This window comes from Lissotriton helveticus, chromosome 2_1 (genome assembly GCF_964261635.1).
Source record: "Lissotriton helveticus chromosome 2_1, aLisHel1.1, whole genome shotgun sequence".
Classification (NCBI taxonomy): domain Eukaryota; kingdom Metazoa; phylum Chordata; class Amphibia; order Caudata; family Salamandridae; genus Lissotriton; species Lissotriton helveticus.
The window spans coordinates 1,341,972,043-1,341,986,743 of record NC_136059.1 but is presented as its reverse complement, the minus strand read 5'-3'; the positions used below and the strand labels follow the sequence as shown (position 1 = coordinate 1,341,986,743).

General features: G+C 43.0%; 1 protein-coding gene across 5 annotated transcripts in view; it reads left to right on the top strand.

The window, feature by feature from the left end:
• AFF1 (ALF transcription elongation factor 1) overlaps window positions 1-14,701 on the top strand; it is a 1,572,806-nt gene that overhangs the window by 630,540 nt on the left and 927,565 nt on the right. For 2 of the 5 annotated variants that reach the window (XM_078676276.1, XM_078676274.1), the window contains one exon: window positions 7,962-8,230. The exons of the other annotated variants lie outside the window; for them this stretch is intronic. The gene's annotated coding sequence lies outside the window, so the exon portion shown is untranslated. The remainder of the gene's footprint in view (window positions 1-7,961; window positions 8,231-14,701) is intronic. 5 annotated transcript variants of the gene reach the window in all.

Below are 14,701 nucleotides of genomic sequence, written 5' to 3'. Positions count from 1 at the left end.
AAGCATAGAGACTGGGGTCCTGATAAGCAGTATTTCAGTCGGACTAGTCAGAAAACCATAGTAACACCAGGCAAAACATGGGCATAACCATGCAGAATGATCCTACTTTTCTACATACATTCCTCCAAACAAAAATAGATAATGCTAACCTTGCCAATTGATTCTCTATTTCCTAAGTGGCCATTTAAGGAAGGTGCTGTACTTGCATGGATACTCAATACGTTATGGTCCACTGAGAAGTTCCTCCACAGTAAGGGCATCGATCCTATCAAACGTTTGGGGTGTCTACCTGTTAACTGTTTGAGCCAAGAGAACAGCTTTTGGTGTGTCTGAATAGGTAAGTGAGGCCCTAACAGGATTTCCTCAGAGCACTTGCCGCAACAGAGGCCTTCCTCTCTACGACTGACCAGTACTTATCCCTAGGGGTCAATCTTTAGTTGCTTACAGCTTTTGGTTGATCCTGTCTGACTGGAACAATGTAGGGATGTAGAGTCACCCCACCTGTGGATACCCCGGGAACCAGGATACCTATATCATGGTGGCCAGGTATATAGGTGCAAAGTGACGTCAGCAACCACAGTAGACCACAATGGAGGACTTCAGTGAAGATGCAACTGGCAAAGAAGGTGAAAGAGTCCGATGGAACCCAAATGTTGATTCGAGATGAGATGTACCTGCAAGCAGAGGGGACAGAGCCTATGTCACTCAGGAGTGACCAAGAGGCACGGAAGACGAAGGCCAACCGATGTCTGAGCTGTAGGTGAGGTGATGGTGCCCTTGAAGTTGCAGCTGTGCGGACTAGGCGATGCTGCGGAAGATCAGGAGCTGTTCACAAGCTGTCCCATGTCTGATGTTCAGAGCCAGAAGATCAGTGTCCTGCAGGGGCACCAACAAGCCTTGGCTACGGCAACCAACTTAGTAGTTAAAAAAGGTGCAGTGTCGGAACCAGCAAGGTCCAAGTGACGCACCACAAGCAGGTAAGTCAGAGCAGGTCCCGAGCAAGCAAAGGAGCCCGCTGGAGCCAAAGAAGACCCTCAAGAGGACCGACAGGCCGAAGGCACAAGATTCGCAAGTGGACCTCGGGCATCTTCCCAAGGGATGAAGACCCACAGTTCAGAGGCTGCGGTGCAGGCAAAGATCTTGGCTGCAGGAGACTCTTGAGACTGGAGCTTCTTGGAGCCCAAAGATCACTGGTGAAAAGAGTTAACAAGCCTTGGCAACGGCAAGTCGGCGCAGTGCACAGAGATTCCGCTCCAGTGGTTTGGACAAGGGATACTGGCTTCAAACTTGCTGTAAAAACAGTGCAGGCCTTGAGGGAGTTGCAGAACCACAACTTGTGTTGCTGAACCTTCCAGAGTCTGTAGGAGCTCAGGAACAACAGATCGGTCAGCTTTGTTGCAGTGCCTGCAGATGAAGGGAAGTGACTCCTTCACTTCATGGGAGATTCCTTCGGGTGTCTTGGATGTCCACAGGCCTGTAGAAGAACCTAAATGGAGCACTGTGAGGACAACAAGACCAGGAGCAGCAGGAGTCTTCTCATTTGAAGTCTCTGGTCCCAAAGTGAAGTCCTACGAAGTCCAAAGTGCCCAGAAAGTTAAAGATGAAGTAGTTTCGGATCTGAATCTTGACCCACGATTAATCTAAGGAACCACCCACAGGTAAGCCCTTAAGTACCCTGAGGAAAGTTTTGGATGATTCAGCGAACCCTCCCACAGGACAGGCAGTACAATGGAAAGGATACTCCCATGTCCTTCGTCAATTTTTTAGCCAGGGCAGGAGCCAACGGCTAACTGAACTGGTTCCAACTGGAGTATTCAAGGAGGCACAAAAGCAGTCTAGTGGCACTGGCAAGCATCCTCAACCTGTCCTAATACACTAAGTCCTGTCTGGGAGGTGGTTACACTTCCCTGTGACAGGAAACCTATTGTCCTGCCTTCCTTTGTTCGAGCTTGACTCAGCAGCAGGAGGACAGAAACATGTATTTGGTCGGCAGCAGCCGTAGTTTGCTGTCCGGGTCGAGAAGACTGGTACCGGGAGCACTAAGGGCCTCCCAGAAGAGCTTTACAGGGCATGGAATCATACCTCCCACACCGTAATAATACATCCTACACTGTTTACGGTGTGGAGGTATGATTCCAACATGTTTGATACCAAACACGGCAGGGTTCTTTACAGCCAGTTTAGAGTTAGCCATTGTGTAATGACGCATGGCCCCTCTATGTATCGTAATGGCTGATGCACTTACAACCCAGGAGATGGGACTCTGTGGATTGTAAGGGTGTCCTGCTCATCCAGGGGCACCCTCATACTTCTAACTGAGCACCCTGCCTTCAGGATTGAAAGGCCTACCTTAAGGGAGACTTATAGGTTTTAAGTGCAGTGACCTCAGATATAAGGAAACCTATGTCTGTCATAAGTTGTGCTCGCACCAGCTCACACAGGCTGCAAAGGCAGGTCTATAGTCACAATTTGAGTGGTCTTCCATGGGTAGCATAATGCATGCTTCAGCCCATGGGAAACCCCTTGAGAACCTATGCCCTGGGTACTTATGTACCATATACTAGGGACTTACAAGAGTATATCAGTAGCCAATCTGGGGCGTACCTAAGTACTCACCATGTTCAATTTAGGGAAGAATGTAAAAAGAACAATTGATGTACAGAATGCAGAACAGTGTCATACATTTACCCCAGTACAGAGATCTGGGCCTAAATCCATTGGGTTTTGCTCCCCCATGCCATTCCAGTTTGAACCCAGCCATATGCAGATCTGTCTTGACCATGTGCCCAATGGGAACAGTCCAGCCGAACTGCCAGGCCCTTCCTGGACCGGAAACAAGCATCCTAGGAATGGTTTTCAGGGTTTCCCCCCTTATCAGCCAGGATAGCGTGATAGTTCCATGGAGAGCACAGGACCCACAACTGGGCATACCCGTCCCACTCGGGGTGACAAATGCAATAAGAATAATTGATGGACAGAATGCAGAACAATGTCATACATTCATCCCAGTACAGAGATCTGGGCCAAAATCTATCGTTTTTTTGCTCCCCATGCCATTCCAGTTTGAACCCAGCTATATGCAAATCAGTCTTGACACTGTGCCCAGTTTAGTGAAGAAGCACGGAGACTGGGGTCCTTATTAGAAGGATATCAGTTAGACTAGTAAGGAAAACATATTAATACCAGGCAATCAGTGGGGGTAACCATCAGGGGCGGCTGGTGACATTTGAAAGTGGTGCGGCGTAAATACTCAACGCACATCAGTAGTGTTTTTAAATAATTTTTCTAGACAATCCACTAAAAGCCGAATGTAAAATGTAATATAGATCCCCACATACAGTAAACGGTGCACACACTAAAATGTGAAAGATTAACTCAGCAAAACGACATGTAGCACAGTCACGACCTCTATACCAAAGCACCCAGTCGCGGGAGGGGGGGGGGGCGGGGATTGTCGCGCAGGGGATCGGGTTCCGGGGATCGAATGAAATAATATGAAGTAAAAGAACCTTACCTATAGCCGGACCGGTCCGCGCCATCTCTGCTCACCGACCCCTTGGCGCCTCACATCACGCACGTATGGGGAATGGCAGCCCCTCGCAGCCAATCCTGGCGCTTGGGGCACAGGTTTCTCTTCACCCAGAGCACGCCCATTAGGAGCCCAAAGGGCTCCTAATGGGCATGCGCAAAAAAGTACAAACGCAAGTGCGCATGAGTGGGCAGGGGTAAAAAATTCACCCTCCGTCCACTCATGCGCACTTGTGTTGCTTGCCCTGGTGACATGACATCATCATGTCAGTCAACATGACGCCATCCCGCCCATCCTGAAGGGGGTGGGCGATGTGATGTCATGCTGACTGACATGATGATTGGAATGTCAGTTCTCCCGAGTCCCGCCTGCCTGATTCAGTTTACTTAATGCCGTCGCGGAGGGAGCTGCGGGTGGCTGCGGGCGGGCGGGGTGGCTACGCCCCCACGCCCCAATGGACGCACCGCGCCTGGTAACCATGCAGAAGGATCCTACCTTCCTACAATATTTGAGAATTCCTTTTCTAAAAATACTTTTGGCTATAAAATGTAATCTAGATAACTAAACTACACCCATAAATATAGGGTTTAATTAAACCATCCTATATGAAATATGTTGACAGTTTATACACATTATGATCATGTAATTAATAAAATACATCCTGATCCTAAAACTGCAATATATATTGAATGCTATATTTTCATCTGCTCAGAAGCAGCAAACAAAAGAGGAAGACAATGATGGGCAGAGGGATTTAAGAGGACTTGAGAGTTCTATTTATTGTGATGTAGGTCTAAAGTTCTGATTCCAGAAAAACTGAAGTTTAGCTGCTAGGAAGAGTGAATAACAGTTAATGCATAATGCTAACCTCCTTGTTTTAATTTAAGAATCAACATTTTCTACCACCGAGTTCCCCTGTAGTGAAGTTCCTATATTCCCAATAGGCTCTGCGCATTGGAATAATATATCCTATAGATGTGACGTAGGACTTATGTCTACTAGGTCTCTATCGAATATATTAGACTTAATTGTGAGTGCCAGCTAGCTCAGAGGTCACTAGAAACTTTCTCGAGTTCACAAGAAGGGATTAGTGTCTGACAACCGCATAAACATGACAACTTTGTTTCCCCAAGATAAAACTGATCTTCAGAGTTGTGGAAACAATAGATAGATATTTTTCTCCGTCATTTGTACATGCTTCGTTTCACCAGAGTTGCAGAGAAATAGAGAGACGGGTGTTTTCAATAAAAATGTATTTATTGAACAGTCTTCTTTCTCATGCAGAATAAATGAACTGATACAATCGCAATACTGGCTGTAAAGTATAATGCGTACAGCAAGAAGAGTATTATAAAATAATACTGTAAAAGCATGGTATGGTTTCTAAGCCATAAAATACATACATAAATAAATAAAGACTAAAAGTACTCAACCGGTGCTTCTAAAATACGCCTACCCCGATGTACCTAACCTAAGCCTAGTTCGAGGGAAGAAGTAAGTGTGGTGTAGCATGAGTTTAGTATTGTTTGCCAAGAATCTATCCAAGATTTCTCGTAGGGTCTAATCAGCTCCGTACCTTGGTTTAGAATGAAGGAGGTCAGTCTCAGGACTCCATTTCCCAACACCCTGCAAGGGGAGCTTGGAAACACTGGAGCTGGATTTCTCGGCAGGAGAAAAGACAGCGTTTCTCCCAGTGAGTCTGCTGGAGGGTCGGCTTCCTTCGGCACTTGCTGTAGCGAGATGTGTCGGGCAAGTAGATAGTCGAACTGTTCAAACCACTGTGTGTTTGCTTGGGCAAGTGTGGGCATATTTATACCTTGAAGGTGCTGAGTTTGACGTAAAGGTCGACATAATAACGTCATTAAAGAGTCTCAGTTCTTAGAAAACTCCATGAGTTCTTGGACAAATCAATGTTCAAGCAAGGGGAAGTCCCTAACTGCTGAAGCCGAGTTTTCCAAGAAATCGTTGTGGATTTTCAGAACTAGTGGAAGTAGCCATGCCGTATTTGGACTGCATGAGCTATGTCTAAATATGGTTATGATTTCTATGCCTATATAAGGACATAGTGATTTATACCTATATAAGGGAATGAATCAGGAACATTACACTAGGGTCCTAAAATGCTGTACAACACCCCAAGTCCCACAATAAATGTGGGTGAGCCTAGCCGTAATAATAGGAAAGAGTAAAAAAAATGTCATGCATAATGCTAGCCTCCTATTTGTCATAAAATCTGCAACTCTCCACAGATTCCAGAACTTTCTTTCACTGAAATGAGGAGGATGTGTTTTAGCCAATTTTTGAGGTTTGCAAGGGGTTCTGGGGAAAAAACCTGATGAGAGCCATGCAAGTCATGCTACCATGGAGTCTCCTGGGTGTCTAGTTTGCAGGTTTGATAGGTTTCTCTAGGTGACGGCTGAGCTAGGGCTCAAAATTCACATCTAACCAAATTGCTAAAAAAAGGGTTTGTTTTAAGTGGACAATGTTGGTATGTCCATCTTGCATTTTGATCATTTCCTGTGGCTAGGCCCACCCATAGAAGTGAGGTACCATTTTTATTGTGACTTGAGTGTAGGAAATATGTTGCTCTCTGCAGATTCCTGAATATTCCATTACAGAAATGTGAGGAAAATTTGTTTTTTGCCTAAGTCTGGGGTTTGCAAGGGCATCTTTGGAAAAAACCTTTTTATAACCAAAGATGTCACACTATCCTGGACAACCACAGGTATTTAGTTTTGAGAAATGTGTGGATGTTCCAGGGTGTCAGCTAAGCGAGTACCCAAAATCCAAAACCATCTATGTTGTAAAAACAAAAAGCATGGGTAAAATATGTTTCCAGGTCGCATTTTGGGGTGTATTATGTTGCAGGTGATAGGCCTAGTGGCACATGCTGGGTACCATTTCTAACCAGAGACATGTGGGAACACAGAATAGTAGAACATTTGTGATTAACAATTGGATTTTTCTACATTTATGCCTTCAGAATGTAAGCCAGTGTATAAGAAAGAAGACATTTTACAATTGCCCTTTGAATCACATGGTAGTATGGGTACTCACAAATCCGGAAATTTCAAATAACCACTGCTCCTAAACTCCAAAAACATAAGTTTCCTTCATATCCATTTTTCACTTTTTATATTTATTTCACCATATGATTTTTTAAATCTCGGTACACAATGAAAAGCTATTGTTTAGTGCAGTTCAGTTGTTAGTCCCTCGTTGTGAAGCACTGCTATAATCATTTATTATAGATTACAGATCTGTTTCTTTAACTCTCTTTTTTTGCTGCAGAGACTAGTTCTTCCCTTAAAGCACCAGCTGCCAGAAAAAATAAAACTGCTAAGGTAGAACTAATATTTTAAGAAAACTCTAAAAGCAATCATAAGTAGTAGTAGCAAGCCAGTTAATTGTCCCAGAATGTTTGTGTATCTGCCTGAAATGCCACGAAAAGCATAATGGTCTCCAGAGGTTTCACCATTGGGTTAACATTTGTTTAATATTTTCATATGTCTGTACGTGTGCAACTTCGTTTTTAAATGAATAAAAAAAATCTAACTTCTTTCCTCTTTCTAAAGTTGTATCACCCCTGGCATAAATGTATAACCTAAAATGCCAACTAACTTACTTCATAACCTAATTAACAAACAAGCACACTTACAGTTGATAACTACAAGTAGGATATTTACATCCGATTGCAGATGTGTTGAGAATTTAAACCTAATTTTTGATGAGTAGGAAGGATATAAAGTTGTAAATAAATGTAGACTCCATGCCAAATATTAACTGTTGTCTTTCTGATTTGGATCTACATTATGCTTTAGAAACTGTAGGTTTTGTTTTCTTGGTGTTGTCAAGGCACGTCTCGAGTTTAATGCACATCTGCCGTTCAGACAAACACGCTTGTCTAAAATAGCTGGTGCATGTATCTTTTTGTAGGATCCAAACGGCAAGAATTGCATCTTCAACCGAGAGTACATTTGTTGTTTTTCCTCTTATTTTGAAACATATTGTTATTTAATAACTGGCTTAATCGCAAGGCATTGGCGTTTGCGAGTTTTCATTCAAAAGCGAGTGCCCATGTTGCTAGTGTTGAAATGAAGCACTCCATGTAATAATGGCTGTTAGATTTACACAGAGCAGAGTTTGGCAGCTGGTAAATGTTAAACTTGCCACATTTCACTCTACCTATTATCCTGCGTAAATTAACCCAGCAGAGCCTTTTTCTTGGACCCCAGCTTTTTCTTAGCTCTTCGGTACTTTTCTCCCTGTTAGAGTAAGTCTAAATTATCACATATATTTCACTGCAATTTAGTATGTCCTGCTGGTTAGAGTTGAGTGCTCTTTCACAAAAAGCATAATTATTAAACAAATCGATCAAATAATGCTACTAATACTAAAAACACTTTTTATTTTTCTTATTTTTGATATACAGGGCAGAATGCTAAACTAATTGCACGCGTCGGATAGAGGCCCTGAACCCATACTGCGCCCCTAGGCCACACACCCACAAAAGCAATGAAGTAAACCTCAATTTAGCTAAAAATCAGTTACAATACGCAAATGTGCCGATATTTGAAGAAAACGCCCGAGAGACTTGGTGGCAAGGTGATATGTAGATGGATTACTTGGAACTGCGAGGTGCATGAGATCAGAAGAACTCCTGGACCCGGGAGGTTGGAGAGGTCCTTTCATGTCCGAAAGGTAAGGGGATACGTGCTCCCTGCAAAATATACAACAACCTGTGTAGTATCCTTCTCTTAAGGGTGGCAGTAATGGTAAGAAAGGAAATAAGTTACCCCTCCGCTCCACCACACTCTGTGGCAGGAAAAAGAAAAACCTTTTTTATAATACCACCCTCACCCACTCAAGTAGTCGCATTCTTCATCATCGGGTCCACCCTGACTCATAAAGACCAGGGTGAGCTCAACCATGTTCCAGGGAGCTCTTTGAAGAATTTTGTTTTGGGGTGTTATATACTATTAAATAAAATTCCTCATCCACCCAAAGGTATTCCTTTATTGGCGGGCGGGGATGGGAAGTTTAAAACTAAGTTTACACTGGGCAAGCAGGATATTGTGTTCCCATGACTGATAAAATTCTGACATGATTTTGTCCTATACTACTGGCCTAACATAGGTCCTGATACATTAACAACCATAGGGGCTGTCCAAAAACCCGAACCCGGGACAATCAGTTATTACATCAAACAATAGGTTCAGGGAGAGAAAAACACACCTAAACCTATGCGTGGTCTATCTAAGAAGAAAATGAAGAAATGGAAAAATACAATAGTAAAATGATTGAAGAAGCCCTGAAAACAATATTGCAAGTATCAAAAAAGATATTATTTATTATATATAATACAAAAAACATTCTAAAAACAATTAAGCTCAAGACAAACAATGCTGGTGTACATCGGAAAAACATATGACAAAAACCAGACATGTGGCAAACAAAACCATTACATGGTAGAATAAAGGAACATCATAGACATAAATATAGTGTCCTTAATGAACTTGGGCCACAAAGAAGTGTCAACGGCGTTTCGACCGCTGATTGATTATGCGGTCATCTTCAGGACAGAAAATTGCTTGAGCGTTGTGTATCTGTACAATAGGAAATCAATTTAAATATATTACTAAATTCATACAGACTTTTAGTTCATTAAGGCTTCTTCTAAAGAAGAGGCTTTAAAGTCAAAAAAGAAAAGAAGAGACACCTTGTGAGGAGTCAAAGAAATATAGCTATAGACCAACACCAGAGAACCCTGAAGTGACTTAGAGCAACCAGCCACCAAAGTGATTAAAAAACAGGCAACATCACCAGTATAAAAGTTGATGAGGACCAATCATTATTTATGGTCGTCCATGGATACTTTAGAAAGCTAAGACATAGAACATACACAATTAGTAAGACTATCATGAGCCAGTTGTAAATATATAATTTAGCCCAAGAGTTGAGACTTACTGAAAATAGTGCGATGAGAACACACTACGTCTGATAGAATTTAAAATATCTTGGACAGTGGCATTAAGTCTTCGGCCAACTGGTCGCCCAATAATTTGGCTAGAGGAGGTAAAAAAACAGATGCCCATGTATTACCTCATGTTAGACATTTCAAAATTAGACAGAGCATAACGCTCGAAATCCCTGATTACAGTTATCCTAATAGTGCACTGCACGCATCAGTGTGTATTCCCTGTTGAGAGCTTGACCAGTGACAGCCTCGTCGAGTAGCAAACATGCGAGTGGCAAAAAACCACAAACATTTCAAGGGTACACAAGCGCATTGCTCAAGATTATGTAAAGTGCGTGTATCAAAGTACATGCGCCGCTGTCGGTAGACAGGCCCGTCAGTAGGCAGGCCCGTCTTATTTTAATTAAAGAAAACAGGGGACCCCTAACTGCGTGCGGCTTTCCACAAAGACAGAATAGAGCAGAGAGAGTGCAAATGCATCGTAGCCACCGAACAGGTTACGAGCCAAACATAAATCAGAGGGACGACCTCAGAACATGAATTAATGGCTGCACAAATCCGTGAGAATTGTTTGTTTTTTTAAACGAGAAGAAAGGGGGTTTACTCAAAGCAACCTCCCCCAGGCTATCCAGGTATTTAAAGAATAGCCTGTGATTGGTGTGTGCTTCCTAATTTACAAAAAATACTCGGCCAAGGTTTATCTAATTGAAACTTGCCTATGGCACCCCAAGAAGAGTGTTTGTTGAAGCAGAGTCCATGCTTACCGGCTGTGAAAACTTGCAGCATTCAGATCGTCCCGCGTCTGTGTTCGACCGCTACAAACGCGCCGTGATGGGTAACCGGAAATAAATACCTATAACTATTAACATCGAAAGTGGACTACAGGGTGATTGGGAACATGAACAGATACCGCCATATTGGATCGGTAAAATCCACTTAAAATGTACATATACTGCACAAAATGTGCCGCGAAATAGCCACTGGTAGATTTTGGGGTCAGGTATGACCACGAATAGTTATTGAGGAGTTAGGTATATGAAATCCGAAGTGTCTGCCTAATCCGAATGGAGAACGAATCTCCCGTTTATAAACGGAAGATTCATTTCCTAGCATTTCATCAAAAGGAATTAGTTGGTTACGAAGCCGTCAGTTTGTAATGACCGTAAGCTTATAGTTAATGTTGATAAGACTAAGTTCATGGAGCTGCACAAACACAAAAAAGTGAAAGGCAGCGTTGTTATGAATAACGCACCGTTGGAGCAAACTGACACCTTTATGTACCTGGGCGTAACGATGGGCAAGAGGATAAATTGGAAGCCTCAGATAGATATATTAGCCCTCAGGCATAATCAATTAGCAGGGGCCCTTTTAAAAGGGTACCGGCTGTCCTATACTAAACCGGTAGGTCCAGCACTTTCCATATACAGTGGTAAAATCAGGGCCTCCATAATTTTTGGTGCACAACTCTGGGTCTTCGATAACCTAGCACCCTTAGTCCTGGCCCAAAACACGTTTCTGAGATCTTTGACTGGCCTTCTCCAATCATCCCCCCTCAAACCCCTACTTTTAGATCTGGGTTGTATTTCTATTGAGGAGGCAGCGGGCTTTAGACCCCTTGTGTATTGGAGACGACTTTGGGCAACCCCTGAGTTAGTACCTTATACCAAAGTCGTTAAGCATATCAGAGAAGCTGATATGTCTTCAAACATTACTTGGCTGAACAAAATTAAAGGCATGTTGGTCGACAATGGTCTCAGGCACTTGTGGGAGGACCCAGAAGGGAATCAGTTCCCATCTAAAAATGATTTTAAATCTCTTTATTGGGACATGGTTTGTCTTAAGTCCCTGTCACTGATGGATAGTGCATCCCTGACCGGCCTCTTTTTAGATCAAAAGTATGAATGTAGGTTGGAGGCCTATTGGGATGTCATCACGAGACCTGGTGCCAGGAAACTGTATCACCAATTTAGAGTGGGTACCCTTCCCTTGAAAACCTTCACAGCAAAATGGGGAGATGGCGATACAAAATGCACTGTGTGTACATCTCAGGATGAGTCCATACTCCATGTATTGTTTGTGTGCCCTGTGTATAAGGGTCCCCGTAATAAATGGATTAAGCCGATCTGCCGCAATACTGGTACAAGATCATCCCAAACAGCATTGGGTATCTTAAAGACAGACACAAGGGAACCTAGTCATAGCTATGGCAAAATCCTTGAGCTGGTAATGGGCCCTTAGAAGGAGTAGTGTGAAAGATAATGCAGGCTCCATGTTGCATTAATGAAGAGGATTGTTCTCGATGTTTTTTTTTTTTCACTGATTGCTATGTGGGAATATTGTTTCTTCTTTTTATGTGGCTCCCTCCTGACATAATTATGCTTTGCAATGAATGTAAATTTACTTATTTTGTTAATATAACAAATTAATTTTTTTAATAATAATTGTATTCTATAAAGTATGGCACACTTGGTTTTATATGATGTTCTTATATGTGTCTTTTATGATTGAAAAATGATCGAATAAAGACAAAATTGAATTGCCTAGAGCGCTCACCCAGTGATTTACTCGGCGCCATCTTGGGAATGACATCAGAGGTACGTGGTTGGCTGGGTGTTATACCAAGGTGGCTATGGTTGTGTCACCAAGCAATGGTGGCGTAGTGTCAGAGGTCTCGCTAGTGGTACATGTTGTGATATAAACAGAACGAAGTGGGCAAAATCGTGCGGCACTAGATATTCTGCAACAAAATTCTTGGCGTAACCTAAGGTGTTTGAATAATCATGTATAGAGTTCACAGAACATAAGTATATCGCAAGACTAAAACCCTGTCAAGAGCTTATGGCCACAGTGTGTTAGGTATCACGGTCATGATGGTGAGTAGTCTGTGATACCTCAGTAAGGTGTGTATCTGTTCTATAGTGCCTCATAGCACCATTTGTACACCATATGCTACTATGTTCTCATAGTAAGAATGTCAAATATTGAGTTTGTGGCTAGGAAGTGGGCTCGCTGGTTGTCTGCTTTACGGTTGGGTCATAATTAGGTGTCCTAAGGGGTCTCTAGTTGAATCCTATCACAGAAGGGTAGTGCATCTGTTGATGGCATTCTTTCTCATAACCTCCTGTGGTGGCAATAATACACAAGGTGTATAGGGCCCATTAGTGGTTGAATTCTCATCTCATGAGAGATGCCCAAGGTATGTCCTCGTTGAGACCTTCTTTATCCGAGTCTAACCGCAGCACCCATCTTTGTTCGATTCTGAAGAGGGCGCCCTTGGTATATGCCAGGGTGGGATTCTAGGACATACCACCTGAAGGAATCTGGTGGGTGGTGCAAGAGGTCAAAGTGTGTTGTCATTTTAGTATTAGTCTTGTGGCATCTAAAATTGTTGCGGTGTTCTATGATCCGAGTTTTTATGAGTCTAGTGGTCATCCTTATATAAAGGAGATGGCATGGGCACATTAACATGTAGATGCAGTTAGTCATGTTGCAATTAGTGTGCTTATGAAGCTGCCACCTGAACCCATTAGCAAATGTGATCACTCTTGTCATTTTGGTGAATGGACACACAGCGCATGAGCCGCAGGAATAGTGTCCCTTCACTGGTGGCATATCCCGCAGGGATCTTTGAACAATAGAAGTATGTACCTTTGGTCTAGTATGTATCTACATGTCTTTAAGGTTGCTTGTCCATTTAAAAGCAAACCTTGGGGTTGGGAGCTGCAGATCACCTGTGTTCAGGATACCCCAGTGCTTTTTAATGATGTTCTTTATTCAGTTGGAATCGGGTGTAAATGTGGTCACACAGGTAAGAGAGTCAGCTAGTTCTTTCAGTCTGGTTTCTAGTAAGCTTTCTCTGTTGTTGTTCCTTGCTTTTTTGTGGGAGAGAGTTATATTGCTTTGGGGACACTCTCTGGTGCGTAGGTGTTGCGTCAGAACCTGGAACTCCTTTTGGAAGTCTGATATTGAGCTACAGTTCCTCCGGATACAGAGGAACTGTCCAAACAGAAGATTTTGTTTCAGGGCTCTTGGGTGGTGACTGCTGAAATGTAGCAGGCTATTCTTGTCTGTAGGAGTACGATAAAGAGTAGTGATGATGTGCCCACCATCTACTTTTATAAACAGATCCAGGAACGGTATCTCACACTCGAAAATAGTGCTTGTAAACTTAAGGTATGGGTTAAGAGTATTAATCCTTTTGCAAAAGTCTTCGCATGTTGTCCGATCTCCTTTCCACAGGATCAAGATGTCATTGATGAATCTCTGTTAACAATAAGGAGAGACAACAGGGCTTTTTACAGGTCCAGCATACGTGCCCTAATACTAGTAACAAAGGAAGGAGTATGCAGTTCCTAAAGAGGCTAAAAAGTGAGTGAGGAACTAAGTGCATAAGACTGGCTTACCCAGAAGGAGGATGGGGAATTTCTCCTTTCGGATTTAGTGCCCTCACACACCCAGCCCGCTGGGTGTCATGCTTCATCATTGGGCATGCTCCTCGTTGGGTCGGCACTGCAATACCTGAAGGGCACCCTCAGTGGGGGCTCTTTAGCGGAGATCTTTTATCCTTGCCGTATGGTGTGTGTGTGTGAGGGGCCCTAAAGTGCAGATGTGTAGTGTTGTGGTTACTAAAAAGGACCAGGTGAGTTAAAACAGGGAAAGGGAGGATCAGGGCAACTCATTTAATAATCCTGTCTCCCACCCTGATTAAAAGAAGTGATGGCGACTGTCTATAGTGATGTTATAGGCAGTTGCTCTGAGCTTCATGTGGTCAACATGTTTCTTGCCTACGTTGTCCCAAAGAGGATCAGGCGGCAATTCTTCAGGACCACAAAAAATGAAAGTTGAAATCTACGCTAAGTGGCTGGTAATGAGGTGCGATAACCTAGATATTACCAGTCTGTGGGCACCAGTGACGTGTGGTGTCCGTAGGTGTGGTAGCCAATCTAAAAGTAAAAATATAGATATAAAAACAAACGGTCACTTATAAACAGACTGGTCCAAATAGGATTGTTTCATTGCCAGCATATCAAACGGTATCCATAAGTTTTACCATTCAATGTGGTGCTAGCTCCAAGTGGAATAGCTGGGGCAATGTATGCACCACAAACGTGTATAGTTAAAAAGAATGCAGCACACCAAAAATCCCTGTGGGTACTATGGCAGCGGGGCAACAGGAAACGGGAAGGTAAATGCTG